The sequence below is a fragment of the Mobula hypostoma genome, chromosome 24, assembly GCF_963921235.1.
Source record: "Mobula hypostoma chromosome 24, sMobHyp1.1, whole genome shotgun sequence".
Taxonomy (NCBI): domain Eukaryota; kingdom Metazoa; phylum Chordata; class Chondrichthyes; order Myliobatiformes; family Myliobatidae; genus Mobula; species Mobula hypostoma.
Genome location: NC_086120.1, coordinates 41,995,276 through 42,010,294, shown reverse-complemented (window position 1 = coordinate 42,010,294; position 15,019 = coordinate 41,995,276). Strand labels below are relative to the sequence as shown.

Sequence of the window (15,019 nt, the reverse complement as noted above, 5' to 3'; positions counted from 1 at the left end):
TAATGCCCCTCCTCCCCTTCCCACCCCATCCCTTATTTAGTTATATATTTTTTATTTTTTTTAATTCTCCCCCCCCCTTTTTCCTCCCTCTGTCCCTCTCACTATAACTCCTTACTGCCTGCTCTCCACCCTCCAGGCTCCCCACCCCCCAGCCTTTTCTTTCTCCCCAGGCTTCCCGTCCCATGATCCTCTCCCTTCTCCAGCCTGGTATCCCTTTTGCCAATCAACTTTCCAGCTCTTAGATCCACCCCTCCCCTCCTGTCTTCTCCTATCATTTTGGATCCCCCCTCCCCCTCCCACTTTCAAATCTCGTACTGTCTCTTCTTTCAGTTAGTCCTGACGAAGGGTCCCGGCCCAAAACATCGACTGTACTTCTTTCTACAGATGCTGCTTGGCCTGCTGCGTTCACCAGCATTTTTTGTGTGTGCTGTTAAAAATGGGTCACCATTTTGCCTTGTTTAAATAAATGCTAGCCATATTTGGGTAAAAAGAGTGACACAGTAGCCCAATGGTCAGCCTAATTGTCTTACAATGGCAGCGATCAGGGTTCAATCCTGGTGCTGTTTGTAAGGAGCCTGTACGTTCCCCTCAGTCCTCATGGCTTTCCTCCAGGTGCTCTGGTTTTCTCCTATATTCCAAAGACATATAGTTGGGATTGGGCATGCTACGTTGGCACCGGAAGTGTGGCCAAATAACTAGGCCTGAGAAAACAAACCTTCTCCCATGCACCCTAATACTAAATAGACCACAGAAAACTACACAAGCCAGGGAAAGTACGTCCTCTCTGAACTCATGTACACACTCGTACATCCCTGACTACAAATGCAGACTAATTCAAGTGGCACCCACAAAATCCTGCCGCTAGATATACAGCTTTATGGTGCTCCAGGTAAACCATTCCCAATGCAGACCAAGCAAAAAATTTCATCACCAGGTCCCTTCCTGGCCCTCACCTCCATCGCCTAACCCAACCCCTCTCTCCAATAGCCCCTTACCTCCACCTACCAACCCTACCCATAAATCTAACCCTAACGCCCACAACTATCTCCTCTCCAGCCCTTCACCTACATCCCCAGGCCCTACCCCTCACCCTAACCTCCACATCTCTCCCCCCTCCAGCCCCTCACCTCTGCTCTGATAATCTGCCTAACACAATCCTCACTGACTTGATTTGACTCAAACAACCTAGGTCACGGTATGTTTCATGTTAAAGTTAAAGTCTGTCCCGAGCCTTATAGGCCCATCAGGCCAGGGCTTATGTCAGTTTCTGTGGTGTGAAGCGACTGAGAGTACGAGACTTCCCCTCGGATAGGATGCCAGTCTGTCGCGAGGTTAACCCCCAGCATTTTGCTGGTACCCATTTTCAGCTGGGTGGACTGGAGCAGTGTGTGGTTAAGTGCCTTGCTCAAGGACACACATGCTGCCTCGGCTGGGGCTCAAACTCGCGACCTTCAGATCGCTAGTCCGACACCTTAACCACTTAGCCACGCACCACACATGTTTCAATGTAGATAAGACATTATTTATTTATTTATGGTTTTATATTGCTATATTTATACTCTATTCTTGGTTGGGGAAACTGTAACGAAAATCAATTTCCCTCGGGATCAATAAAGTATGACTATGACTATGACAAATAACATTAATCTTTAGCCTGTAGATTGGAGAACCTATTATTATTAGGTCACTTGGTTGAAAAAGTGGGCCATTTGAAATACAGTTTGAAAAATCACTGGTCTAATGAATTCTTGATTGAGACTAGACCAAAACAGTAAATCACCTCAAAATCCACTGGCACTAAAGTGGCAATCTGGCATTAACATAGCAGTCTCATTCTGAAAATTGACAATTACAGCAACATTGCAGAACTGTAGTTTCTAGAGAATGTAAGATGCTCAAGTTTGAGTACCACATACAAGTAAAGTTAACGCTTCATGGAGAGGTAGCTGTTAAATGTAAACAGCTTTAACAAAGATTTTGCACAACATTTAACAAAGATCTGTAGGTTCCTGGAAGAAATTTCCACAGGTTTGGACTTGTTTCCAACGAAGTGAAGGAACAGAGTGACATTAAAAAATTTTACAGATATAAATCCCTAAAGGTGCAAAGGTCATTTCATGAGGGTAATATGCTACAGCAAGGGAAGAACAATTGAAGACAGCAACAAAAAAAAATTGCTATTGTGGGTGTTAAGGGTTGTCTTTAACAAGAGAGAAAAGTAAAGGATGGGCAGGAAGGTGAAGAAAGATGTTGTTTATCAAGAGCATAATCATTGCATTAAAGGTAGAGCTGGTAACTGGAAAGAAAGAGATAAAGAAACCAAAGGGCTGTACAGAGAGGAAATGGACAATATAGGGGGCAAGGGTGGAGAAACTTCTGAAATGCCCGCTTTGCTGCCGCTGCTACTATGCGATCGAGAATCTCCGGAGGGGAAGGCCCCGAATCTTCAGCTTTGCCTGTTGCTTCGCGGCCGGGGCCAGGGTTGAAGCGCTCGGCAGAGATGGCACTCAGTGCTCGGTGTTTGGTGTCGGAGAGCTGGTCGGAGGCTCGAAGTTTTCGGACGGACTCAAGAGTCGGCTGTGGTCGGGTGCTTCCAGGGTGGTGCATCGGCAAGTTTGTGGCATTGGAGGTTCATGGCAGGGGGAGTTTTCTTCCTTCTACCGTCTGCGCGAGATGATGGGGCTATCGGGACTTCAGACTTTTTTTTTAACCATGTCCATGGTCTGTTCTTTATCAAATTACTGTATTGCTTTGCACTGTTGTAACTATATGTTATAATTATATGTGTTTTTTGTCAGTTTTTTAGTCTTGGTCTGTCTTGTGTTTCTGTGATATCATACTGGAGGAACATTGTATCATTTCTTAACGCATGCATCACTAAATGACAATAAACAAGGACTGCGTGTCCTCATAACCTAATCTAATCTAATCCATCCCTATCAAAGGAAGTGTAAGGCACTCCTTCCCTCTGCTAGCCTACAGATCACCCTCGGGCAAGGTGTAACACTTGTTTAGCCCTCTAATCAGAGTAACATGAAGCCATGGGATCAGGTAGTGGATGATCATATGAGCAGTTGGTGCATATCACAAGTCCAGGTTATGTGACTACTAATGCCAGACAGACAATCTCTGAAGAGTATCGATAATGGCTGGGGTCACCAGTCTTGTAAAGACACTGCCCAGAAGAAGGCAATGGCAAACCACTTCTGTAGAAAAATTTGCCAAGAACATTCATGGTCATGGAAAGACCATGATCACGCACGTCATACAACACGGCACATAACGAACAAATGAGGGGGCAGGATGCTGCAGAGAGAGTTGTGAAACCATGGAAGTGTTTAAAAATTGAATCAAATATTTAGACCCAAGTTTAGAGGAAGCAAGAGCTAATGCATTTCAGTGAAGACAGATATTAGAGACATCAGGATAATTATTTGACAATCAGTTTGTTGGATGAGCTGGAGCCCATACAGGATGGGAGACCATCCACCCAACTATTAGAATAACTTAACCCGATTGGGAAGATAGGTTTAGAATTGCAGCAATAGATACAATAGTGTATCCATATCTCTAAATAAAACAAGGTATAATCCACTACTGTTAAGAGTCAGGTTCAACACAAGACAGTAATCAAGGAGGTGCAGCCAGCATCAAAGGAATAGAATTCATGGTGCAAACCAACTCTGATGACTTTTATCCCACAGCATTCAGCTGAAGAATGTTGCATTGTCATTTTTGCTCAGAAACACAGAAGTGGTGGATGATCAATGAAACTCAACCAACGACACTGCATTAGCAAGGTGCTAGCCTGCCACTGGTGTAGTGGCATCCTCACCAGACTTCAAGGCGAGCACCCGAGTTCAAATCCAGCAGGCTCCTTGCACGCTTTCCATCCGTGCTGGGTTGAGAGTAAAGCTAGCAACTCAGCCTCGTAAAAAACAGGCTGCCGCCTGATGTGCCACAAGGCGCAGAAAGGAACAACAATAACAAGGTGCTCCAACACAATAAAAAAGGCTTTTTCAAATGTCTTCTCAAAATTTACTATGTCTAGTTGGACATGCATTACATCGCAGAATCTATCCCTGCATAAAAAGATCTACACTTGCAATAAAAATTGCTATACAAGCTTAAATATACTACCATCTGAAATAAGTAATATGACTAACCGTCATGTTTTTATTCTTCCCTGCCTGTATAGGAAATGTAAAGTAATATTGCTCCCACACCATGAGGAAGTTTCTTCTCTTTAAATTGGAATTATATTTAATTCTAAAAAAAGGTATAGTTTTAAAAAGAGAGATAGGTTTTAAAGAGGATGTGAGGGGAAAGTTTTTTTTTAATTGTTGACATCTGCAAAAGTGCTATCAAAGGAGGTGGAGGAATCAGATACAATCACGCCATATGTGGCATTTGACCAGACACGATAAGCAAAGTATAAAATGATATGGTTCTCTTGTGAGGAAATGGGTTTAAGTGGTGATGGGGAAAAATATTGACATGCACATGGAGGGCAAAACGGCCCACTTCTGTGCTTTACAACTCAATAACTTACATAAGTATGTGGTTTAGAAACAGCTACAAAGGCAATCGTAGTAATAATATATTGATAGTAATTTTAAGCAAAACATCTATTTAAATCAATAACCATTGCAAAATGTGTTTGTTTCTACTGTCTCACTTACAGAAGATGAGGATATTTCATTTTTATTTCTCTACGGGAAAAAAATCACTTCACAATGCCAAACTAGTCATATTGTACTGCTACAGAATATCATGACAATGTAAAAATCAATCATGAGTAAGAGTGCTTCTCAGAAACAGACATGCAATTACTGTATTCATGCCCCTATATAAAACTTCTGAGATTGAAGGAGAGGAAAGGCTACAAGCCAAAATGACAACTGTTGGGAATACTGTCGTATCTATCCTCCTACTAAAGAAATGCATTGCCCGAGATGGCTCACAAGCCTGCATGGTACTTTACTTGCAAGGCAAACACTGAGTTAAAATAAGAGTAAAATTAAAGCAAGAACAATACAGCACAGAACCAGATCCCTGGGCCCAACTCGGTCTTGATTAACCTTTGTGGCCAATGAACAAGTCTCACTTGCTCCTGTCCGGCCCATACCCTTCTAAGCCTTTCCTATTCAAGTACTTATCTAAATGACTCAAATGTTATTTTGCCTGCCTCATCCACTTGTTCAATACATATATGCACTGCCATCTGTATGAAGTTGTTGCCCCTCAAATCTTTCCTCTCTTACTTTAAACTTATACCTACTAGTATTTCGTTCCCTTTTCCATGTACATTCATCTTCTCTGGGCCCTTCATATTTATACATGTCTTTAAGGTATCCTTCAGTCTCCTGCATTACAAGTCCTACCCTGCCCAAGCCCTCCCTATAACCCAGGTTCTTGAGTCCACGCACCATTCTTGTAAATCTCCTTTGCACTCTTTCCAGTTTAATGGCATTAGATTTGATTTTTTTTCTCATGAAAACTGAGAATAAGACTGTCAAAATATGGAACCAGAGGCAAAAAAATCCATACATATTTCCTTCCATAGATGCTGCCTGACATGCTGATTTCCTCCAGAATTTTGTATATGTAAATCAAATGATTGGGGTGCACAGTAGCGTAGTAGTTAGCACAACGCTTTACAGTATCAGCCATCTGGGTTCAATTCCCACTGCTGCCTGTAACGAGTTTGTACATTCTTCGTGGCCGAGTGGGTTTCCTCTGGGTGCTCCAGTTTCATCCCACAGCCTAAACACATATCAGTTGGTAGATTAATTGGTCACTGTAAATTGCCCCGTAATTAGGCTAGGATTAAATTGGGGATTGCTGGGTGGTTGGGTGGTGCGGCTTGAAGGGCCAAAAGGCCTACTCTGTGCTGTTTGTCAATAAACAAATAAATATCTGGTAGTATAGAATAAATTTTTTTTTAAACAATCCTCTCCTTTTCCATGTTGCCTGACATTATACTTTGATAAGTTTATAGACTCCAGGACTATAAAGGCAATTTCATAATAGGCAAATCTGACAGCAAAATTTCTCCCTGACCTTTTTTAGTCAGAGGGTGGTGAATCTATGGAATTTGTTGCCACAAGCAGCAGTGGAGGCCAAGTCATTGGGTGTATTTAAGGCAGAGATTGATAGGTATCTGAGTAGCCAGGGTATCAAAGGTTATGGTGAGAAGGCAGGGGAGTGGGACTAAATAGGAGAAAATGGATCAGCTCATGATAAAATGGCGGAGCAGACTCGATGGGCAGAATGGCCTACTTCTGCTCCTTTGTCTTATGGTCTTATGGACCACAATGGTCCTGCCTAACAGAACTAATAAGCCAGTTTGTCTCGTTGGAATAGAAGTAAACTTGTTTTTTCTTTCATTCAAGATCATGTGGGCAGCACTGACTAAGTTGGCATTTATTTCCTACCCTGAAATACCTCTGAACATTGTGGGTTGCTAGGTAATTTGCATTCATCATATGACATGGATGATCATGGTCTGTGATCATAATTATTCTTGACAAATTTTTCTACAGAAGTGCATTGCTGATGCCTTCTTCTGGGCAGTATTTGTACAAGACGGGTGCCTCCAACCATTATCAATACTCTTCAGAGATTGTCTACCTAGCATCAGCGGTCGCATAATCAGGATTTGTGATAAGCACTATCTACTCATATGACCATTCACCACCTGCTTCCATGGCTTCACGTGACCCTGATTGAGAGCTGAGGCAGATGCTATACTTTGCCCAAGGGTGGCCTGCAGGCTAGTGGAGGGTGCTGCCAAAGGGTTTTGGCCCTAACTGTTGACTGTACTTTTTTCCATAGGTATTGCCTACTAAGTTCCATCAGCATTTTGTGTGTGTTAGCAGAGGGAAGGAGCGCCTTACGCCACCTTTGAAGTATCTCCACTCTGCTGCCCAAATTTACATTATAATATTAAAAAAAGGAACATTAGATTCATACAAAAGACCATGAAAGTTTCCTTCAGTGCAGAATATCAAATGTCATAAAATCCCATCTATTTCAAAGAAGCAACTTCATAAATCAGGGGTACTGATCCCTCTGATCAGTAATCCTACTGATCTTGTAACTCCCTTCCTCTACTCCCACATTCTTATTCTGGCTTCCAGTACTGTTGAAGGATCTCGGTCCCAAATATTAACTCTATTCCTTTCCATAGATGCTGCCTGACCTGCTAAGTTCCTCTAGCATTTTGTGTGTTATTCTCAATTTCCAACATCTGCAGAATCTTGTGCTTATTATCCATTTTTTAAACATTCGCAAGTTAATTAATTAATCTGCTGTGGTGGGCCTTATGCTCAACTGAAATTGGAAAAAGTTGATATCAAAAGGAACCAAGGTGACCATACACATAAGTGAATTAAAGTTAACATATAGACACAAAACTCAAATCAATCTCTTTCATGAAGCAGCTCAGGCTAAGAAATTCCTTTGAGCTTTATCAATGTTCCTGGAACAGTGACAGCACTGTCAAAGAATTCCTTGACCTCTATAATCAGACAGCCGGAAAACAAATTACCCCTGTATTTGCCCTTCCTCTCAACTAAGGAACACCTGGATCACCAGGGTCTCATTCCTCCTTCTTTGTGACATTTACTGACAGGGTTGTATACCAAGGTCCTAAAGCATTGTTGAGAATCCCTACCACCCATCCCACAATCTCTATGACCAAATATCATCAGGAAGGCAGTACAAGAGCAACAGAACTAGGACTGCCAGACTGGGTTACAGCTTCTTCCCTCAAGCTGTGAGAATACTGAATACTCTGCCACCCTTGAGGTCTTGTTACTAGGACAGAGAGCTGTTTAATGTACTGTTTACCTGTGCTGTGCACTACATGCACTTTGAATTATATTTTATTAACTTACTTGTGGTAAAATTTTGTTTTATGTGTTGGTGCGAGATATATATTTGTGGGTGCAACCTGGTCCTGAACAACATTGTCTCATTTGGTTGTATATATGTAGAGTCAGATGACAATAAACTTAAACTTGAAAATTGATGATGCTAAAAATTGAAAACCAAGGGAGAGAAATAACTGGAAAAATGGAAATGATAGAAAACACAAACAAGTGAGTAATTTCATGGGTAGAAACTGAGGAATATAAAATCATACAGTTCTGGCTGAATGAAAAATATTCAACCAAGTCATTACTGCTCTCACTGAATAAAGCCTGGAACTTTCTCCCAAAAACAAGAGTAACTTAGCATGAGGTACAGGAGAGCTTTCTTTCCAAAACATATCAGTGATACCTGCAAACTATCTTGAACAATCACACAGAGTTATTGATTAGGCCTACTTGACTTAGAAATGTCCAACAGTTGCTATTAATTTCCAAAAACAATGTATTTCTACTTTGTTTAAAACAGGATCACATATTAAATGATTTTTTTTTCTGTTTTAATCTCCATATTTTTTTATTTCAGATTTTCTTACAACACAGAAGGAGGCATTTGGCTCATTGAGCAATGCTGATTTATCAGAACAGCCCCAAAGCTGTTTTTCCACATACTTCTCTGTAACCTAATCTTCTTCACATCGTCATCCACTTCACTTCGATTCTCCTACCATAGACTTCTATGACTATCAATACACAGTACCCAATTAATCTAAAAGGCAACATGTTTTTGGGATGTGGTAGCAAGCTGGAGCACTTGGGGGTAAACCCATACAGTTAAAGAGAACGTGCAGACTCCATACAGACAGTACCAGAGGTCAAGGTTGAACATGGGTCACTAAAGCTGAGCCAGAAGCACTACTTGTTCTAACATCTATTAAAACAAAATAATATGGATTCCAATGTTCCACTGTCGTTATTGCACTCACTTTAGTAAATCACCTGTAAATTACCACAGATTGACTGTGCTAATATTGACATTATTAAAAATGCAAGATTACATTTCTTTACCATAATCATCAACAGGGATAAATGACAGGATTAACAATCAATGCACTGATCGCAAAAACTCATTGACAATTGAATAGCAGAATCATAAATGAAAATTAAAAACTGTTTACACTAGAAAGGAAATAGAAAATGCTGAAAACACTCAGCAGGTCAGGCAGTTTCTGTAGAAAAGAAAACAGTTAAAATTTCAGGTCAAATGTGTTTGTCAGTATTATAAAATTTTAGAATCCAAAATTACCTATTTAGTCCATCAATGTTTTTGCTGACTCTCTAAAAATAATTATCAATTTATTTTCCTTTTGGTGTCATTTAAAAGTTACCAGCCAAAAACAACTTCTACAGATTCTATAGGAAGAAGTACAGTCGACGTTTCGGGTCGAGCCCCTTCGTCAGGACTAACGGAAAAAAGAGATAGTAAGAGATTTGAAAGTGGGAGGGGGAAGGGGAGACCCGAAATGAAAGGAGAAGACAGGAGGGGGAGGGATGAAGCTAAGATCTGGGAAGTTGATTGGCAAAAGGGATACAAGGCTGGAGAAGGGGGAGTATCATAGGACGGAAGGCCTTGGAAGAAAGAAACGGGGAGGGGAGCACCAGAGGAAGATGGAGAACAGGCAAGGTGTTATTGTGAGAGGGAAAGAGAGAAAAAAAAATAAAAATTAGAGATGGAGTAAGAAGGGGAGGAGGGGCATTAATGGAAAAAAGCACAGTCGACATGTTGGGTCCTGCCAAAGGGTTTCGGCCCGAAACGTCAGCTGTGCTTTTATCCATAGATGCTGCTTGGCCTGCTGAGGTCCTCCAGCATTTTGCCTTTGTTGTGATATCCAGGACACGTTTCTGAGGCCTAAAAACTAGGATGACTTCTTTCACCTTATATCACTTTCAATGTAACCAATAACTACAAAGGAGCAAATACAGAGAGACACTCACAACACACTGGAGGAACTCAGCAGGTCGGGCAGCATCCGTGGAAACGATCAGTCAACATTTCAGGCCGGAATCCTTCGTCAGGACTGAAGAGGGAAGGGGCAGAGGCCCGATAAAGGTGGGGGGAGGGTGGGAAGGAGAAGGCTGGTAGGTTCCAGGTGAAAAACCAGTAGGGGGAAAGGTAAAGGGGTGGGGGAGGAGAAGCAGGGAGGTGATAGGCAGGAAAGGTGAAGGAGGAATAGGGGAAAGCACAATGGGTAGTAGAAGGAGGCGGAACCATTAGGGAGGTTCCCACCCTCCCCCCACCTTCTATATATTGCCTCTGCCTCTTCCCTCTTCAGTCCTGACGAAGGGTTCTGGCCCGAAAAGTTGACTGATTGTTTCCATGGATGCTGCCCGACCTACTGAGTTCCTCCAGCGTGTTGTGAGTGTTGCTTTGACCCCAGCATCTGCAGAGTATTTTGAGTTTAAAATACAGAGAGATATTTACATCCTGCCCCTAGGACGCTGTTCCCAACCTGGTGTCCACGGACCCCTCAGTTAATAGTAGGGGCCCATGGCATAAAAAAAGATGGGAACACTTGGTCTGGGATAATCCCACTTTCCCATTTTGTAACTCAGACGATATTCAATCATCATCATCATCATCAGGCGCCATGCCCAGTTTGAGCTTTGACTGCCATGGCCCACACACTCCTGTTTCGGATCAAGTGGATCAATTCATTAGTATTCATTTCCAATTCTCTGGCTGCTGTCTCCATCATTTGTCTTTGTCTTCCTCTTGCTTTCTTCCCTTCAATCTTTCCCATAACTACCATGCATTCTCACTCCTCTTTCCTTATCACATGTCCAATGAAGTTATGTTGCCTTTTCATGATCTCATACATTATTTCTCTTTTTGTGTTTGCTCTGTTCATGATATCCTTGTTAGATATTCATGTCGCTCAGGATATTCTTTGCATCCTCCTCAAAAACCACATTTCTGTGGCTACAATTCGTTTCCTCATGTTACTAGATATTGTCCAACATTCTGAGCCATATAACATAACTGGATAAACGTAACATTTCAGTACTCTGAGGCAGGTTGTCATGCCTAGTTTAGTATTGGTCAGTATACTCTTCATTCTGTAAAGGTGTCTTTTGCCATCCCTATTCTTCTTTTGATGTCCATGTCACACCTGCCATCTGACGTCATCTAGCTTCCTAAGTAGCAAAAGTTCTGTACTTGTTTTAGGTCCTCCCCGTTTATTCTCAGCCTGCAGATAGGATTCTCCTTCTTTTTGGATATCACCATATATTCTGTCTTTTTGTAATTAATAGATAGACCCATTTTTGCACTTTCTTCAACAATTATATCAATTAAGTTTTGTAGTTCTTCCTCCGTACTTGCAATTAACACAGTGTCATCCGCATATCTGAAATTATTGATGTTTTCACCGCCAACTTTGATTCCCGAGATGTCTCTTATTTTTGTAATATTGTTTCACTGTACACATTAAATAAATCAGGGGAGAAAACACACCCTCGTGTAATGCCTCTCTTGATTTTCGAAAACTGACTCACTTCTCCATCTATTCTTACAACAACAGTTAGTTCCCAGTACAGATTTCTGATTAGGCAGAGGTCTTTCCAATTTAGATCGAGTTTTCTGTAATATTTCAAATAACTTATTGTGCTTCACTTTATCAAATGCTTTTGTGTAGTCGATAAAACAAACAAATCTTTTTGCACTTGAATAGCTCGTTCTGATTATATCCTTAACATCAATATTGAGTTCCTTGTACTGTTTCCATGTACTTTTGTCTTTCACAAAACCACATTGTTCTTTACCTATTTCAACTTGTACCTTACTTTTAGCTCTTGTCATCAAAATTCTTAGAATTATCTTGGTGATATGACTCATTAAACTTATGGTCCTATGTAATTCATATTCTATTGCTCTGGGTTTCTTAGGAAGAGTGATAAATACTGATTTTTTCATCTCTTCTGGTTTTATTCCATATCCAGGTGCAGACTGTAATAGTGACCATAACCCAGTAGTATGTCATGTAAAAGTAAAACTTAAAAAACTAAAGAAGCAAAAACCTGAACAATCCCTTGACTACTTGCAATTAATTAAAGAAAACTTAAGACAAAAATGTACAACTGAAGTAAGGAGTAGATCTCAAAGTCTAGAAATAAAAAAGTTTGAAATAAAAATTTCAAAGTCAAAGTCTGTTGAAGATGATAGCAATCATGTAGAAATTAAATTTAACTCTCTAAAGGATGCCTTGGTAGAATCAGCTAAGTCAGCGATTCCTAAAAAAGAAAAAAGCACAAAGAATAAATGGATGACAAATGAAATCAAAAATCTAATGGAAGAAAGCAAATCCTATAGAATATAAGTCCTTAGATAAAAAAGTTAAAAGCTTATGTCAAAAAGCCAAAGAAGAATGGTTAAACCAGCAAATAGAAAGAATCCCTATTACTGATCCAAAAAGGTTACATCAACAAATCAAGAATATCGCTGGTAAAAAGCTCCTCTGTTCTTCTGGTGGATGTTTGAAAACAAAGGACGGTACCATTATCATGGAAAAAGGTGAGATTATGAACAGATGGACTGAGTATATTCAGGAATTGTTTGAAGACAACCGAGGCAAAAAACCAGAAATTAAGAAAAACATTGAAGGTCCAAGTATTTTAAAATTCAATAAATAAGATGAAGAAAGGATAGGCAGCAGGTCCTGATGAAATAGTAATAGAACAAATTATCGCCCTTGAAGATTATGGAATTAAAAAACTTACTGATTTAATCAATGACATTTATGAGACCGGAATAATACCAGAAGAGATGAAAAAAACCAGTATTTATCACTCTTCCTAAGAAACCTGGAGCAATAGAATGTGAATTACATAGGACCGTAAGTTTAATGAGTCATATCACCAAGATACTTCTGAGAATTTTGATGACAAGAGCTAAAAGTAAGATACAAGTTGAAATAGGTGAGGAACAATGTGGTTTTGTGAAAGACAAAGGTACAAGAAACGCAATATTGATGTTAAGGATACTATCAGAACGAGCTATTCAAGTGCAAAAAGATTTTTGTTTATCTATATTCAATACAGGTGCACATTCCTTTATCCGAAATTCTGAAATCCAAAAAGCTCCGAAAACCGAAGTTTTTCTCACCAACGGCAGACATCACTCAGATGTGACGTGGCAGCACTAGCAGAGGCCGCCAGACGTCAGTTGTGGCTCAGCGCTCGTACTGGTTACACGTGCATTTTCTGTTCGCTGATATTTTGTGTTTACTGTTGACTTTGTGTTTAATTTCAGTGTGAAAAAGTCAAAAAGAGCTGCAGATACAATGAGAAAAAGAGAAGGAATCTTCTCTATCAATAACGCAGAAAGTGGAGTTATTGTAGAAGCTTGATCGTGGTGTGTCTGTGTGGCGTCTTACTGAAGAAAATAGTGTTGGAACTACCACTGTATATGATTTAAATAAACAGAAAGACAAGTTACTGAAGTTTTATAGTGACAGTGGCAATGACGTTCTACATTTATTCCAATAAGTCATTTACCATGTGTTTGATTCGGTTCATTTGAAGCTGTATATTTTTATGTTTTATTGAATGTTTTTGTTGGAAATAAAATTTCTTGTCATTATTCCCTAAACAATACAGTATAACAATTATTTACATAGCATTTACATAGTATTAGATATTATAAGCATAGTTCCCTCTAAGCTGTGCGCGTGCACACACGTTTTTCAACCAGCACACAAAGGAAATTAATGTGCGCACAAAAAGTTAGTTACCTAAAATAATGTAGTAGTTAATAATTATACTTATTGAAAATAATCTTTTAGCTGTTTTTGTTAACATGTTAGTCGGTTTTTCAAATACCACAATTCACGTCACTAACTTACATCACCTCACCTATCCTGTGCCTGGTTTGTACAGCTGCATCACGGTGGCAGCCATGTTTGGCGGACAGTGTTCATATTGTAAAGTTTACAAAGATCTGTTTCAAATCCTGTAGATAGCTTACAAAGTTTTTATTGGAAAAAATATTGACTCACTATGTCGAATTCAAAAGAAGTGAAGGGCGTGAACCGCAAAAGAAGTGCAAATTTGTTTAAAGTTGAATGGCTTAACAAAATAGTAGAAAATGTTACACCGAAAGCTCATGAGGTCATGAACTTTCAGCTACAAGAAATATTTATGTATGATTCAGAAACTGGAGTTATCGGTTTGTATTGTCATGATGCGAAAGTTGCTGGAGAATTTGCTAGTGGAAAGAAGTGGGATGATATTTGGAAACTTAACTTTTTGAAGCGTCATTTGGCAAGTAAATCGTATTTCGACGGTGTACAAAAGCTCAGGCAACAGAACCCATCATTACCCATTACAGAAGTGCTACGCATGTTACGGTTAAGTGCAGATGAGCGAGAGCGAAAACGATCAAACTCAGAGGAGATCAAAGTTGAGGTACAAGAATGGTCAGCTTTTGATTTCTCCGCAATTGTGAATTGTGACTTTACATTTGGCGATGAACAAGTTAATGCCTTATGTTTAAAATATCATGATTTTTTAGCTGAAAATATTGTAATAGTTAGTTTCATGATTTCAAATTTTCCATACAAGAAAAAATTAAATCCAAACTGATTTCAAACTTTTCTCAAATGGTGGCATTTATACTTCAAAATGAACAGTTTTGCGACCTTGCACAGTTGATGGACATTGGGGGAACCTTTCTTGCGTCTAGTGTGGCCTGTGAGCGAGGTTTTAGCCTAATGAATCAACTCAAAAACAAGCTGAGAAACCGTTTAGGTGAATGTCATTTGGATATGTTAATGAGAATCAAAAACTCATTTATTATTATTATGATTTTTTTCTTTCCCCCTTTTTTCTCTTTTTTTCTCCCTCTGTCCCTCTCACTATAACTCCTTGCTCATCCTCTGGGCTCCCCCCCTTTTCTTTCTTCCTAGGCCTCCCGTCCCATGATCCTCTCCCTTCTCCAGCCTCATATCCCTTTTGCCAATCAACTTTCCAGCTCTTAGCTTCATCCCCTCCCCCTCCTGTCTTCTCCTATCATTTTGGATCTCCCTATCCCCTTCTCAAATCTCTTACTATCTCTTTTTTCAGTTAGTCCTGATGAAGGGTATCGGCCC

At 40.1% G+C, this 15,019-nt stretch overlaps 1 protein-coding gene across 3 annotated transcripts in view; it reads right to left on the bottom strand.

Annotated features, from left to right (window-relative positions):
- The window catches only part of LOC134337415 (protein strawberry notch homolog 2-like), a 186,344-nt gene that overhangs the window by 112,095 nt on the left and 59,230 nt on the right, over positions 1 to 15,019 (bottom strand). The gene's annotated exons all lie outside the window — the stretch shown is intronic.